Source organism: Drosophila suzukii, unplaced genomic scaffold (genome assembly GCF_043229965.1).
Source record: "Drosophila suzukii unplaced genomic scaffold, CBGP_Dsuzu_IsoJpt1.0 scf_24, whole genome shotgun sequence".
NCBI lineage: Eukaryota > Metazoa > Arthropoda > Insecta > Diptera > Drosophilidae > Drosophila > Drosophila suzukii.
In genome coordinates this window covers 192,320-206,926 of record NW_027255911.1, presented here as the reverse complement: position 1 = coordinate 206,926, position 14,607 = coordinate 192,320, and positions in this window count along the sequence as shown.

The following is a 14,607-nucleotide window of genomic DNA, read 5'->3' as shown; positions in this document are numbered from 1 at the left end:
AACAAACCCAACTTCTTGACAGTAAGACCATCATATATGAATTGCGTGTGAACTTTGACAACTTCGGTCACACTACAAAGAATAAGTGATACTCCTAGCCGATCTGAGTACTAGGCTAAAACTTTAAAAAATCGTTAATATGAACGCGGATATATCGAAAACTATGTACGTAGCGCAAGTTTGTTAGGCGAATATACCACGCCCACTATAACGCCCACAAACCGCCCAAACCTGTATTAGTCCCGTCAATACCTATCGATTGATCCAAAAAACATCTGATAGGCATAAGCAAACCATAACTGTACCTGTTGCGAGGCTAATAAGAAGTTTTAGCCGCACGCTAACTGTCCAATTTCAAAAGTCGATTTATTTGAATTTAAAGGCTGTTAGTTTAAAAATACTGTTAAGTTGTTCAACACTGCTAGCCAGTGTCATCTCTATATTGTTAGTATTGGAAAACTTAGGAATGTAAGAAGAAGAAGAAAATGATGCTATGAGAAGTTGAAGAGCGGCAAACCACAAGTGCAAGGAAAAATGTTAATAATTTGATTAATTGTGAACTCATTTGATTTTGAATAAAGATTTCAGCTATCTGTATGCTGTGAACCAGAGCTTGAAATAAGTGGAAACCCTCTGGGACCGTGGGTGTCCCAACAGTACCCTTTTATATATTTCAAAAATCGAAAAATGGATGGAGATGGATTTCAGATAAATAATATGCTTTGGTGAAACAGTTGCCAAGTTTTGCCAGGAAGCACATAAGAACAAGGCTGTTAATATTTTTTAGAAAAATAGCAAAGCAATATTTAATTTCACGATCAAATAAATGTATCTATTTCGAGCCGTTGGAAGGCTCCTTGGTCCTGCACCAACCACAATATCAATACAAACATTTTAAAATTTTTTCAATATAAATTAATATGACGGTTTGCAGAAAATTGCGATTGAATTTATTAAGAGTTTTGACTATATTTTGCGAAGAAACCGTTATGGATGTTATTTTTATATGAAAATAATAATATATGAGTATTTTCAATTGTCTTCAACAAGTAATTTAAAGTTAACAAGAAAGGAAGTTAGCTTCGGCAAGCCGAAGCTTATATACCCTTGCAGCTATAATTATTAAATTTAAAAACACAAAAAATGATATTCCCAATAGTATAAGACAATATGTCAAAAAACACCGAAGCTATAATTTGTTTCATATTATTTTCCTACCAATTTTCCGATCGTTCCTATGGCAGCTATATGATATAGTCGTCCGATTTTGATAAAATTAAATTCGAAATTCAGAACTAATAAAAAAATGTTATTTCCAAGCTTAGGAGGTTATATGTCAAAAAACACCGAAGCTATAATTTGTTTCATATTATTTTCCTACCAATTTTCCGATCGTTCCTATGGCAGCTATATGATATAGTCGTCCGATTTTGATAAAATTAAATTCGAAATTCAGAATTAATTAAAAAATGTTATTTTCAAGCGTTGGAGGTTATATGTTGAAAAACACCGAAGCTATAACTTGTTTCATATTATTTTTCCACCAATTTTCCGACCGTTCCTATGGCAGCTATATGATATAGTCGTCCGATTTTGATAAAATTAAATTCGAAATTCAGAACTAATTAAAAAATGTTATTTCCAAGCTTAGGAGGTTATATTTCAAAAAACACCGAAGCTATAATATGTTTCATATTATTTTTCCACCAATTTTACGACCGTTCCTATAGCAGCTATATGATATAGACTTGCATATCTCCATTTAGCTGAGTAACGGGTATCTGATAGTCGAGGTACTTCATCCTTGTTAATTTTAAGTTTCCACATCGCCTTTGCACGAACACCGCCAAAGATTGAATTTCTTATTCTTTGGTCCGCGGCTCATGGCGTTCATCGAAATTCACTCGCTAAATCTCTCTAAATCAGACCCGACGAAAAGCGTTAGCCGCGTATTGTCTCTCCCTCACTCCTATGATCTGAGTACTAGGCTGTATAGTATAACTTCCGATTTGTTTACGTTAATGTTACTTGGATAGCTCAATTTTTTAGCATCTTTCGGCTTTTCGAGTTTTTCTAAAACCTTGAAGCTCTCTACTATCTGAAGCCAATCCGAATTTCTATGCAGAACAGACTTCTTCGCACGGTTGCAGTTTTGCCTCATTTTTCATATTTTTTGGCAAACAGCATCGGCACAAGACGTAAATTCTTGTTGGTCTGTTGGTAGCAAACTCCAGCTGTATCGACTCAGCAACCAATCGAGCTTTTTCAGCATTAGTGCCATTTTGAGAGCACCACACTTCGAAAAAAACGTGTGCGGGATAGAACATTTAATAGAAAAGCCTATACCAATTAAGTAAACCAAAACGAAGGTTTTTTATAAATTAAAAATACAAATTGGACAACTAAAGCATATTTAAACTCATAAAATAACACTTAACAAGGATAACCCAAAAAACAGACACAAGTACCCGTTCCATTCCGATCAAGATATTTTGACCAAAGGGCGGCTAAGGGCAGATGAAACTTCTTTTATTTTGATCTACAGATATCAATCTATGACCATAATAAATATGAACCTGGGAATCGGTGGGGTAAACAACTGAAAGCTTAAGGGAAGTTAGAAATGGGAAACGAATTACACATTACAATAAACAAATAGCTCATTGCTTTTAGTTACGTTTAATACCTGTGCGAATGATACCCATATTGTTTTAAAATTATTGGTGATTGATTTAACACTTTTTTATACCCTTGCAGAGGGTATATTGATTTCAGTCAGATGGGGAGACGTTTCCGACCCCATAAAGTATATATATTCTTGATCAGCATGACTAGATTAGTCGATCTAGCCATGTCCGTCTGTCCGTCTGTCCGTCTGTCCGTCTATCCATCCGTTTCTACGCAAACTAGTCTCTCAGTTTTAAAGCTATCGGGCTGAAACTTTCTCAAAAGTCTTATATCTTTTGCAGGTAGTATATAAGTCGGAACCAGCCGGATCGGACAACTATATCTTATAGCTCCCATAGGAATAATAGGAAAAACAAATTTAAAAAAATTATATCTTTGGTGTTTTTTAGCATATAACCTCCTAAGCTTGGAAATAACATTTTTTAATTAGTTCTGAATTTCGAATTTAATTTTATCAAAATCGGAAGACTATATCATATAGCTGCCATAGGAACGGTCGTAAGATTGGTGGAAAAATAATATGAAACATATTTTAGGTTCGGTGTTTTTCAACATATAACCTCCAACGCTTGAAAATAACATTTTTTAATTAGTTCTGAATTTCGAATTTAATTTTATCAAAATCGGACGACTATATCATATAGCTGCCATAGGAACGATCGGAAAATTGGTAGGAAAATAATATGAAACAAATTATAGCTTCGGTGTTTTTTGACATATAACCTCCTAAGCTTGGAAATAACATTTTTTTATTAGTTCTGAATTTCGAATTTAATTTTATCAAAATCGGACGACTATATCATATAGCTGCCATAGGAACGATCGGAAAATTGGTAGGAAAATAATATGAAACAAATTATAGCTTCGGTGTTTTTTGACATATTATCTTATACTATTGGGAATATCATTTTTTGTGTTTTTAATTTTAATAATAATAGCTGCAAGGGTATATAAGCTTCGGCTTGCCGAAGCTAACTTTCTTTCTTGTTTTATGTTGAAAGATTTGGCTTACTCTTATTGAGCTGGCAAATCTTATAGTTGAAGCCGCCGTGCGTGAGTTATGGTATCTGCTCCTGTTGGATGTTTCCAAGGGAGGTTCCAGTTATCCCTCAGTAGTCCTCAGAATTGATACTTTGATTTCCAATGTTTATTTGTTCAAGTTAAATATGATTGAATAGAATAAAAGACGTCTGCTACGTTTGAAGCGAATTTCTAGAGTCCGTTCATATATTAATCAGCGGTGGCTGAGAAGCCGCCGCTGCCAAAAGTGTACATAAAATCTTATATACTATACATAAGGGCTTATACACTAATACAAGATGAAATAAAGAATTGTTTATACAGCAATTCGTTCGAAGTGTCCGCTTGTGTCATATTTCCTGTGGAGAGGGGTCGGGGTATCCTGTTGCGATGTCATCAAAATGTAAGCGGGGCAACGACTCGAGTGGGTCGTTGCCGGGTCTAAACAATGTTTCGGATTGCAACATAATTGCATCCAAATGTGTGGGTTCAAGTGGTCGCCCAGTCAGCGTACTATTTCTAGGGTAACTCTGGGAGGTTTGGATGGAGGTTCGTTGCCTACCGACTGGTCGGTAACTCCTCCCCTCCTGGATTGCAGTGACGGCCAAAACGAACAGGTCGACGTCACGAAACTTGGTTCTGGTATGGTAACGAATACAATCTTCTTTTTTGTGTTGATCCACAGGATCGATGCCAAGACTCCAACTAATAATAATAGATATACAGCTCCGAAATTGGTGGTCGTAAACTTTTTCCAGTATATGATTGAATTGGAAGTATTGATGGGTCGTAGATTTAGGTTGTGTAAATTAATATCTTCAATATGATCGGTGAAGTTAATGTATTGAATAACCGGAATTGTAGCTTCTATCTTTTCCTCAAACTGTAATAATTCTTTGTCGTAAGGAATTCGGTTGATATAAGCTTCGCAATTTTTGAACGTGATTAGAGCAGATCCCTTTATGGAAATATTAGTCGTACAATTGGATTCAATGGTGGAGTTAATTGTGTTTAAAATTAGGATGTGTGCCGGTTCTATTTCTGTAATTACTTCTTGGATTCCCACATCTTTGACTTTACAATTTGCAGTAATCAGCGTGAATATATTATCGAGGCAATCGGTTTAAACGTTAATTTTGGTTAATATAGAGTTTTCGAGGATAAATTATTTATAAACCTTATTACATTTGTTCGTGAAGTAATATATGTCTTTCGCATTATAGTATGCCATATAGTTGGGTAAGATTAAAAATTTGGAACCATTTATAGGTAGCGGAATAATATGAGTAAATTGGTAAATATTTTCTTTACATGTAGGTATTTTAATTCTAAATTTGATCTTAATTCCGTTCATAAATCTATCTAGTTCTAACATCTCGAGGATGTCTTCGTCGGACATGTTGCGTAATTGGGGGTCATCTAACTCTTGTCTGATTACAGTTAATTCTTGTTCGGATACAATGAAATTTGGTACAATGTTTAATTTGGCTAATAACAGGCTTTCCTCTTTATTACTTAAGTAACTCGACAGTACGTATACATTCATGTTAATTCGGGATATATATTGTAATGTGTGTAGGAGATGGTGTTCAGAGTTTACGGTTTTGAAAATAGTATTTTTATAATTGTTCAAGAAGTAGTTAATTATTTGTTGTTCTTTGTTAATATGATCCGTAATATTGTCAAATCTTGCTTTAATTCGTTGTTAATTATCTCCTGTTTGTTTGCGTTTGCTGTTAGTTCTCTTTGATTTTCTGTAATCGTTTTTAAGTTATCATCGATTCTGCGTCCGTCCGCGTCGTCTAAATTTCCTGTCACTATTTCTACGACTTTACCTAGTCCATTGATAAGTCCACGTCTTTGTCTCTTTTTAGGTAATAACATTTCTACTCTGACTTTTAGTTGCTGAAGTTTCGCTGATAGACTTTCAATTCCGGCATTTGAATCTGAGTTATTTTTTAGCTGGCTAATTGCTCTCTCGAAGTTACCCACGCCATCAATAAAATCCTGTAGGTTAATTCTATGTGTAAGGTATTTATGAGATTGTGTGATTTTGGCATGTCCCAGATTTATTTTTAGCAAGGGGGTATTGTTTCCTAAATATTGGACCTTTAAGTCCTGGGCTGCGATGAACGCGAATCTGTAAGATCAATAGGAGTCGGGTTTGTTTTAATTCTGTCTTTTATTTTAGCTTTGTGTAACTTTTGTTTTCTTGTACATATTAGTGTGATTTTGTTGTCTTTTAGTACTTTGTGTTGGGAAAAGCGAGGAGTGAGCTTGTTTCTTCTATTTTCTTTTCCAAATACTAATCGTCTACATTAACTGAGATTGGTTGGACTCTGTGTTCGTTTAATTTTTCAATTTTAGCATTAATTTTTTGTTCCAGTTGTGCTTTGATTTTTGGATACAAAGGGTTTTAAAATTCGTTAAGTCTTTGTAGGTAATCGTGTTCCGTGTTATAGTCAATGGTTTTATTGAAGACGTGAGTTCTACCCGAGAATAATTCAAATGTTGTGTATTTGGTTGCAGAGTGTATGGCGTTATTGTATGTAGTTTGGGTTTCAAATAGCACTTCCTCGTGGTCAAGTTCCAGTTTATTAGCCTTTCTGTTTTCAAAAATAGTTCAATAGATTTCGGTGAGAGAGGAATGTAGTCTTTCTACGGGTGAGTTACTCGTTGGATTGTTGGAAAGATGTGACATGGGTAATGATATCATACTGTTTGCAAAAGTCGATACAAATTTTCCCTGAGAACTCGGCACCCTGATCAAATATTAGTTTTGCTGGAATACCAATAAAACAAAAATAGTGTCTCAAGGATTTAACCATGTTTATACAATTTCTTGCTGGAATTGTATAGGCGCTGGAAAATTTTGAGAACATCGATCAGTGTAAGAATTGTTTGGCCATTTATCGTATTTCAGGAATTTCGGTCTTTTGATATATCGGTCTGGGTGGTCTTCTGCCGTACTTGAGTGTTGGGCAAGTGTCGCATAAGTTATTTATTTGCGTAATTTTCTGTTTCATGAAGGGGAAGTAGATTGTTCTCTTTAGATGGTTTAATGTTTCTTCTATTCCGCGATGGTAGTTTTTGCGATGATAATCCCTAATTACTGCTTCTTGTTCCTCTTTAGTCGTGATATCTGTCAGGAGGTATTTACATCTGATCAATTTTTACTTTTGAAAGTATTTAATGTAGGCTTCCTCCATCAGTTTAAAGATTGGATCGGGGGCAAAAATGGCACGTAATCTGCTAGTGGTAAAAATTTCTCGCAAAATTTCAATAATTAAGTTTACATCAAAATTAACTTTGGTCACCGTGCGTCTAAATTTGATTTTGAACAAGATGCAATTTCTAGTCCTGTCTTCGGTTCCTATTTCAAAAATATATTGTGCTTTAAATTCGTTTAATGGTCTATCAGATTTACTTATGGGATCGGACAATTCATTTGGTGAGGAATTGGATATACAATTCGTTTGTATTATAACACGACTTAAAGCATCGGCCACTACGTTTTGGGACCCTTTTTTGTATACAACCTCGTAGTCATATTCTAGGAGTTGCAATTTCCACCTAACTAATTTCGAATTAGGTTCCTTAAAATTTATAAGCCATGTCAAAGGCCTATGGTCTGTAACTATCTGGAATTTTTGACCGAAGAGATAGGGTCGAAAGTATTTGGTTGCCCAAATAATGGCTAACATTTCTTTTTCAACGGTCGAGTAATTTATTTCTCGATCGTTGAGTGTTCTGCTGGCAAACGATACTGGTCTGTCGGAGCCCAGCGTTCCTTGAGACAGGACCGCTCCTATTGCCACATTTCTGGCATCTGTGTTCAGAATAAAGGGTTTTTTAAAGTCTGGGTATCTTAATAAAGGGTCGTTATAAAGTAATGTTTTACATGTTTCAAAAGATTTCTTGTATTCTTCAGCTCGCCAACAGCAGACTGGTATAGAGTTGGATGATTCTTTTTGCACTGATTGCTAGTGCAAGCTACCAGGTATCCTGCATTCAGTGGTGTGGCAGCCTGTCTGAAATTTTCGAGATACTCGATTTGATTCTGAGCAGATCCTCTTTTGACTGACAGGCTACCAGGATGTCATCAACGTATACAAGAATTAGCGAGAGGCTTCCATTGCCAGTCTGCTTGTAAAGGCATGATTCGTTCTCACAAGCAATGAAGCCGATATTAACCAGGGTACTGTCAAGCATGGAATTCCATTCCCATCCTGACTGCTTTAAACCGTATATCGCCTTCATGAGAAGCAAACGGTTTTCAGGACGACGTTTTCCTGCTCCCTCATATTGCAGATCGGGCACACCGTGTCGCTGGCTGTCACGTTTGGGATATAGCTTAGTGGGAGGATTTCTCCCCTGGCCATGAAAATGGTGCGAATCTTCTCAAGGGTGAAAGCGTCAGTAAAATAGTTATCAAGTCCCAGATCATAATTAAGGGACCTATGAGTCATCCGAGTTCCATTTTGAGCCTATGTTCGGCCACGGTTACCACTTTCTGGATATACCTGAAATGCATTTCAGCTGTAAAGATATGCAGCGGCGACAGTCCTGTTTCAAGATTTAGCATCCTGTTCCGAGTAAATCTGTGTAGACGAAACATTTTCTTTAAGAACAATCTTAGAATGCTTTCAACTTCATCAAAGGGTGAGATGACCCAGACCTGCGCGGCGTAACAAAGGATTGACCGCATTGCTGCACTAAACAGCTTGTACTTACTACTCATTGGAACGTCCTTTTTTCCTAGCAGCGATTTCCATGTGCAGTTTATGGCTAGTTTTGCTTCTCGAAGTTTCTCCTGTAAATGGTTGTTGAAACGACCGTTGTGGTTAATCCAGACTCCCAGATACTTATACGACTTGACAATTTCTAGCTGAATAGACCCTAAATTCCACTTTTCGTTTTGTGCTAGCCTTCTCCAATGCCTCTTGAAAATCAGAACTTTCGACTCCTCGGTGTGTACTAACAATTAATCATTAAGCATTAATCATCATAATCATTAATCATTGTTTGCAGTTCAACGGGGGATTTGGCGAGGATCACAATGTCATCTGCATACAGCAGAACCTTGATCGAGCATCCGCATATTTGAATACCGCAAGGCAGGCTATCCGTTATGACGTTTAAAAAAAGGGAAAACAGGAGGGGGCTGAGTAGACATCCTTGCTTTACTCCAGCTTTCGTGGTAAGCCACTCGGATAGTTGTTCTCCATCCCATACTGCCGCCAGGTTATCCGTGTACAAGCTTTGTAGGACGTTCAAAAACGCCGTTGATATGCCGATATTGCTGAGCTGGTAGTTTAGGGTTCTTCTGTTTGTAGAGTCAAAGGCAGCTCTGAAATCTACAAAGAACGCGTATAACTTTTTCCCGCTGTCGATATATGACCTTGCTATACTTGTAAGACTGAAAATGTTGTCTACTGTCGAATATCCTTTTCTAAAACCGGCTTGGAATTCAGTAAGAATATTGTTGTTTTTTACCCAGTTTTTTAGCGCTCGAGCAGCAACGCAGAGAAAACTTTAGCTAACGCATTTTGAAAAGAGATTCCTCTGTAGTTAGATGTCACTTTCGGGTCGCCTTTCTTAAAGATGGGAAAAATTATAGCTTTTTGAAAGCTCTTTGGGACTGTTTCCGATCCCAAGAACTTGTTGAAAACAGTGACAAGGCTGGCTTTAAATTGAGGAGTAGCGTACTTTATGAATTCCGATGGTATTCTGTCAGGCCCGGGTGCTATTCTTTCTTTTTACATTGAAAGTACATTTTCCACTTCTAGTCCTGTCACACATCCATCTAAAGAATGATTCTTTACCCACGGCACTGCAAAGTGCAGCGATAGATCACGGAAATGCATTAACTTCCATTGATTTTACAAATGAGTTTCCATTAAGTTTCCTAATCTCCAATATGCCCTGCTATCTGTTATGGAATCCAGTGATCTCGCTAGGTTAATGTAAAATTACGTCCGAGCGTTTTGACAAGTTAACTTGTATGCGGCGTTTGCTTCATGATACATTACCGCTGCACTTGCTGCGTTAGTTGATTTGGCCTGCCTTAGCAAGTTGAAGGAAAGTATTCGAGCTGCCTCACACTGCTCCGTGTACCACTCTTGCTTAAAGTCTCTGGGCTTTCTTCGTCCTCGGTTATTAGCGGCTTTGGTAATGCACTCTGTAAGAAATCCTCCAATTTAATCAGGGGTTATCAAATCTGCCACACAATTTGTTGCCAGGCTTCGGTCCAACTTTGTCCTATAGTTTTCACTCTCTCGATTTCGCCAGATCAAACTTGGTAGAAGTCCAAGCGGCGCTGTGCTTGCGTCCGATGTTGTGGAGAGCATGACTGTAACTTCCAACGGGAGATGGTCAGAGAATATTTGACTGCTCACTTGGAAGTCCTTGATAGTTTCTGTCCATGTACCGCGTGCCATACATAGGTCGATGGTGGACCGAGCTTCACCTCTCATAAAAGTGTAATCGCCCAAAGGATCGCTTGCCGACCTTCCATTGACCACCGTGAAGCCAAACAGCTCGACCAAGTCAATAAGGTGCCGACTATTGGCGTCTGTTACTTTGTCTTTGGCATTACGGGCTTCATTGAGGGAGCTTGTGACTAACTGTTGGTCGAAACCAATCTCCTATGATCAGTGCACTTTCATTTAGTCGAGCATGGTTTAAAACCTCATATAACTTTCCAGAATCTCTTTCCCAATGATTGCAGTTAATATACACTGGCAGCAGGTGCACGTTTTCATTTTCTACAGTCCTCAGTTGGATAATACTAGTCTTATTTACATTTATGAATCTGATTATATTCCGGTCGTGAAGTTCTTTTTTTATTCCAAATAACATTCCACCACTTCCTCTCCTCTTGCACTAGTTCGGATGAGGGGCACCCTTCTAAGCACAAAATCTTTAAATTTGACTTCGACAGCATCCAATTTGGATTAAAGGAATGTTTTAGATAGAATGAAAATTTGAAACGACGCAATGTACTGAAAGAAATCGTTATATATAAGCTTATTTTTTATTCCTGCCACGTTATAAGACAATATTCTGATCTCCAGTCTCTTTATGGTATCGGCCTCTTCATTCGTATTTGCACCTGCAACATTACTACATTTTAACAAAGGACTACATCTACTACTTTATTCTTGTTTCTTTTTAGTTTTTTGACTTCGACTTTTGGCTTAGGGACGCATAATTAATGTGAGACATTTCCAAACTGTTTCCGTACATTTCCTTTAATTTTGTTTCAGCTGGTTTTCCTTGCCGCATAAGCACCTTATTATTATTAAAGGACATCCAATTTCCGTTTACGTTAATACTGTCGTTTTGGACTTTTACTTTTGTTTCCCTGCGAATAAACAGAATAAACTTTTTTAGCTCTAGAAGAGTTATTTTATTCGCCTGTTTTTCCAATATCAAATCCTTGTCAGGTGTTCCTGACTTCCACGCAATTTATGGCCACTCTTCAAAATATTCTCTGCTTCTCCTTGGAATTCACATTCCACTAGAACCATCATTTTGCCATCCCGCTCATTAAGCTTTCGCACATCGGAAACCCTTGAACCTTTTAATTGTAGTTTCTCTTCAATCAGAGTTTTGACAGCCAATTTGCGGATTTTTCCACCTTCAGACCTTTTACAACTAAATTTTTTTTCTTTTGTTGTTCTAGCAACATATTTATGGTTCGCTTATCAGCTTTTCTATCTGAGCGAAGGCTTATAACCTCTTCTTTGAGCCGCGCATTGTCGTCGACGTCCGATTTAGTTGGCAGATTTTTTAACTTTATGTCGAGCAGCTTCGACATAGCTGATGTCAGATCCTTCAAGGATGTTCCACCTGCAATGTTTTGGGACATATTCTCCAGCTTCCGCTTTGCCATGCCTGCACCGGTGATAAGTAGTTATCTTTTTCATCCGAACTCGACATGACTAATAACAGCTTTTATTTACCCGTCTAGCAGTATGCTCTGTTTTAATAAAAAAGGTACCTAGCGCCCTTCTGTGGTGGCCGCTTCCCGATATGTTCAGCGTTCTCGTTGAGTGTTAGGCAACTCACTGCGGCTGCGACCAGCTGATGGTTACCACCTCTAGTCTTGTTAACTTCTTCCCACGCCGGTTCAACTCATCCGCGCTTTCCTGCTTTTTCCCGGTTTTCCACAACTTTCGCCGAAAAAATGAGTGAAAACAGAGATCAGCTTTCTGCAAAACTAAATGCTGATTCTCGTGAGGTACGCTGGTTCACTGCGGATCCTCCGTGTTTTCTGCGGTCAGTGAGCACAGCGTCGGCGTTTGGCCGTAAGTTTGTGTTTTTTATGGTGCGGGTGTCCTAAGACTTTTCTCGGAGCCTGATAAAAAACTCGACTACACACTTCACTTTCTTCTTCTTATATAAGGCCAATATAAAACGCACACTCTCTAGCCTGCAAACTGGAAAGAAAGTCTCTTGATAGCTAACACCGTACTGCTGGGAGCACCTTTTTGCAACCAGACGTGTCTTGAAACGTTCTATTTGGCCATCCTTGTCGCGCTTAACGTTGAATACCCATTTGCATCCGATCGCACGCTGATTTCTTGGTAAATCTGCAATCTGCCAGGTCTGGTTTGCGAGAAGAGAATCGTATTCCCTTTGCATAGCATCACGCCATTCGGATGCATACGGACTGCTCATAGCTTCTTTAAATGTTGCTGGTATCGGGACATCTTTTGACACTAAAGCACCTAGGATGTTATACTGCTTTTTGGGACGACCAGGCTTGCCAGTCCGGATGAGCTTCGGCCGACCAGACCCTACACGTATCTCCTTTTGGCATCTTTCTCATCTTTTTCTTCCTCATTCTTTGTATCCTCATCGTTTTCGTTCTTGTCCTTTTCGCCTTGTCCTTTTCGTCAGATTCTGATGCACTCTCGAACTGATCGGAACTTTCACTAGACTTGTCATCTCCACCAGTTTCGCTTGAATCGTGACCAATCCTATCCGCCTCCGGAAAAAGATCGAAAGCAGCTTTATCGTCGTCTACTGCATCATGATTTTCATCAAATAGGACATCTCTTTTTTCGACTACTAGTCGCGTAGTTGAATCGTACAGACGATAACCTTTAGCCGCCACCGAGTACCCAACCATTATATACTCCTTGCCTTTTGGTTGAAACTGGCTTCCTTTTCGTGGACCCTTGTCCAGAGCAACTTCAATAGAACCAAATACCTTTACATGATTTATACAAGGTTTCTTACCAGTCCACGCTTCTATTGGGGTCATGCACTTCACTGCGCTGGTTGGAGAACGATTTCGTAGGTAAACAGCTGTCTTAACAGCCTCAGCCCATAAGGATTCGCATAATCCTGACTGCACGAGTAGGCATCTGGACATTTCCACTAATGTCCTATTAGCCCTCTCAGCAACTCCATTCTGCTGTGGTGTGTCATAGCTTACACACCACAGCAGAATGGTAAGCTGTCTAGCGATACCATGATAACGAAGAAAGTCATCGAACTCTTTGTTGACGAATTCTCCCCGTTGTCCGTGCGAAGTCATGTTTGTGCTTTGAAACAAGAATAGATTGCCAATTCTGTTGGCACTGACAATGCATTCGCCGTCTTTCATGACCTTTGCGTTTTGCAGACCGAAATTCACCGTGCACTTGTTTTTTACCGCACTGCTAACTGACATAAGCTTGCCACGCATTTTTGGAACATAAAGAACGTTCTTCAAGGTTAATGTACACAGCTCTGTCTGAAACTTTACATCAACTTTTCCTTCAGCTTCAAGGAAACCAGCATTGGCAAGACCAATCATCTCTGTGTGTTTTTCGAATTTAGTGAAAAGCTCTCTTTTACAACACATATGGCTTATCGCCCCACTGTCCAAACACCACATCGACTTTTGAAAATTGCGGGCGTCCAACGCAACACTGTTGGTCGTCGTGCGAATATGGTTGTCTCTTTCAACCGCTTGTGGACACTGGGACTTTACATGTCCACGCTCGCCACACTTGAAACAGACGATATTACTTCTTTTATTCTGCCCATTCGTCTTCGTATAAGAATTTTTGTTTTGTGCTGCGACAAACGCCTTGGTATTTTCATCCTGCTCATTTGCGATTCCCCTTCGTACGCCTTCTTCTTTGAGCTTAATGCAGAGAGTTTTAAACGAAGGCAATTCATCCCTGGTACCCACCACGAAATTTTCGAATTGTTCTGGAAGACTCGACAGTAAAACAATTGTGCGTAGCTCAATTCCAACTGAAATTAGACCATCCAGAACTTCCAGGAATTCGTTAATATAACTGGATATGTTTTGGCCATGTCCCATTCGCTTTCCAAGCAACTTCTTGTACAACTGTACCTTCCGTACCGGACCACGAGGCTGGTGCACTTTTTATAGCTTTCTCCATGCTTCTGACGAAGATTGACAATTTTTTATGTAGGCCAACTGCGATGTTTTTATACTTCATGTAATTGTCGCCAAAGCCTTGGTCTTGAGCACTCCAATCGACCCTTCAGGAGCATTTGTAGCAGTGAATTCTCCGGACGTTAAACTCCACAAACCAAAATGCACCAACACAGATAGCATCTGTGTGCTCCACGAATCATAGTTATTGTCTTCTAACTTATCTATTTGACATAGACCACTCATATTTGTCTTTTGAGTTACACAATGTTCCTAGCTTTAAACACTCTTCCGACTTAACCGCCCATAACCTATTGAGCTGGCAAATCTTATAATTGAAGCCGCCGTGCGTGCGTTCACATGAAGAGTTTATTTGCAACTAACATAAAAGGAGAATACAATTATCATACATTGTCGATGCTCCATCTTCGCAAGAGCGAGATGACACTAAAGTACATGCCAGCATTGCCAGAGTTCTATAAAACGCATTTTAT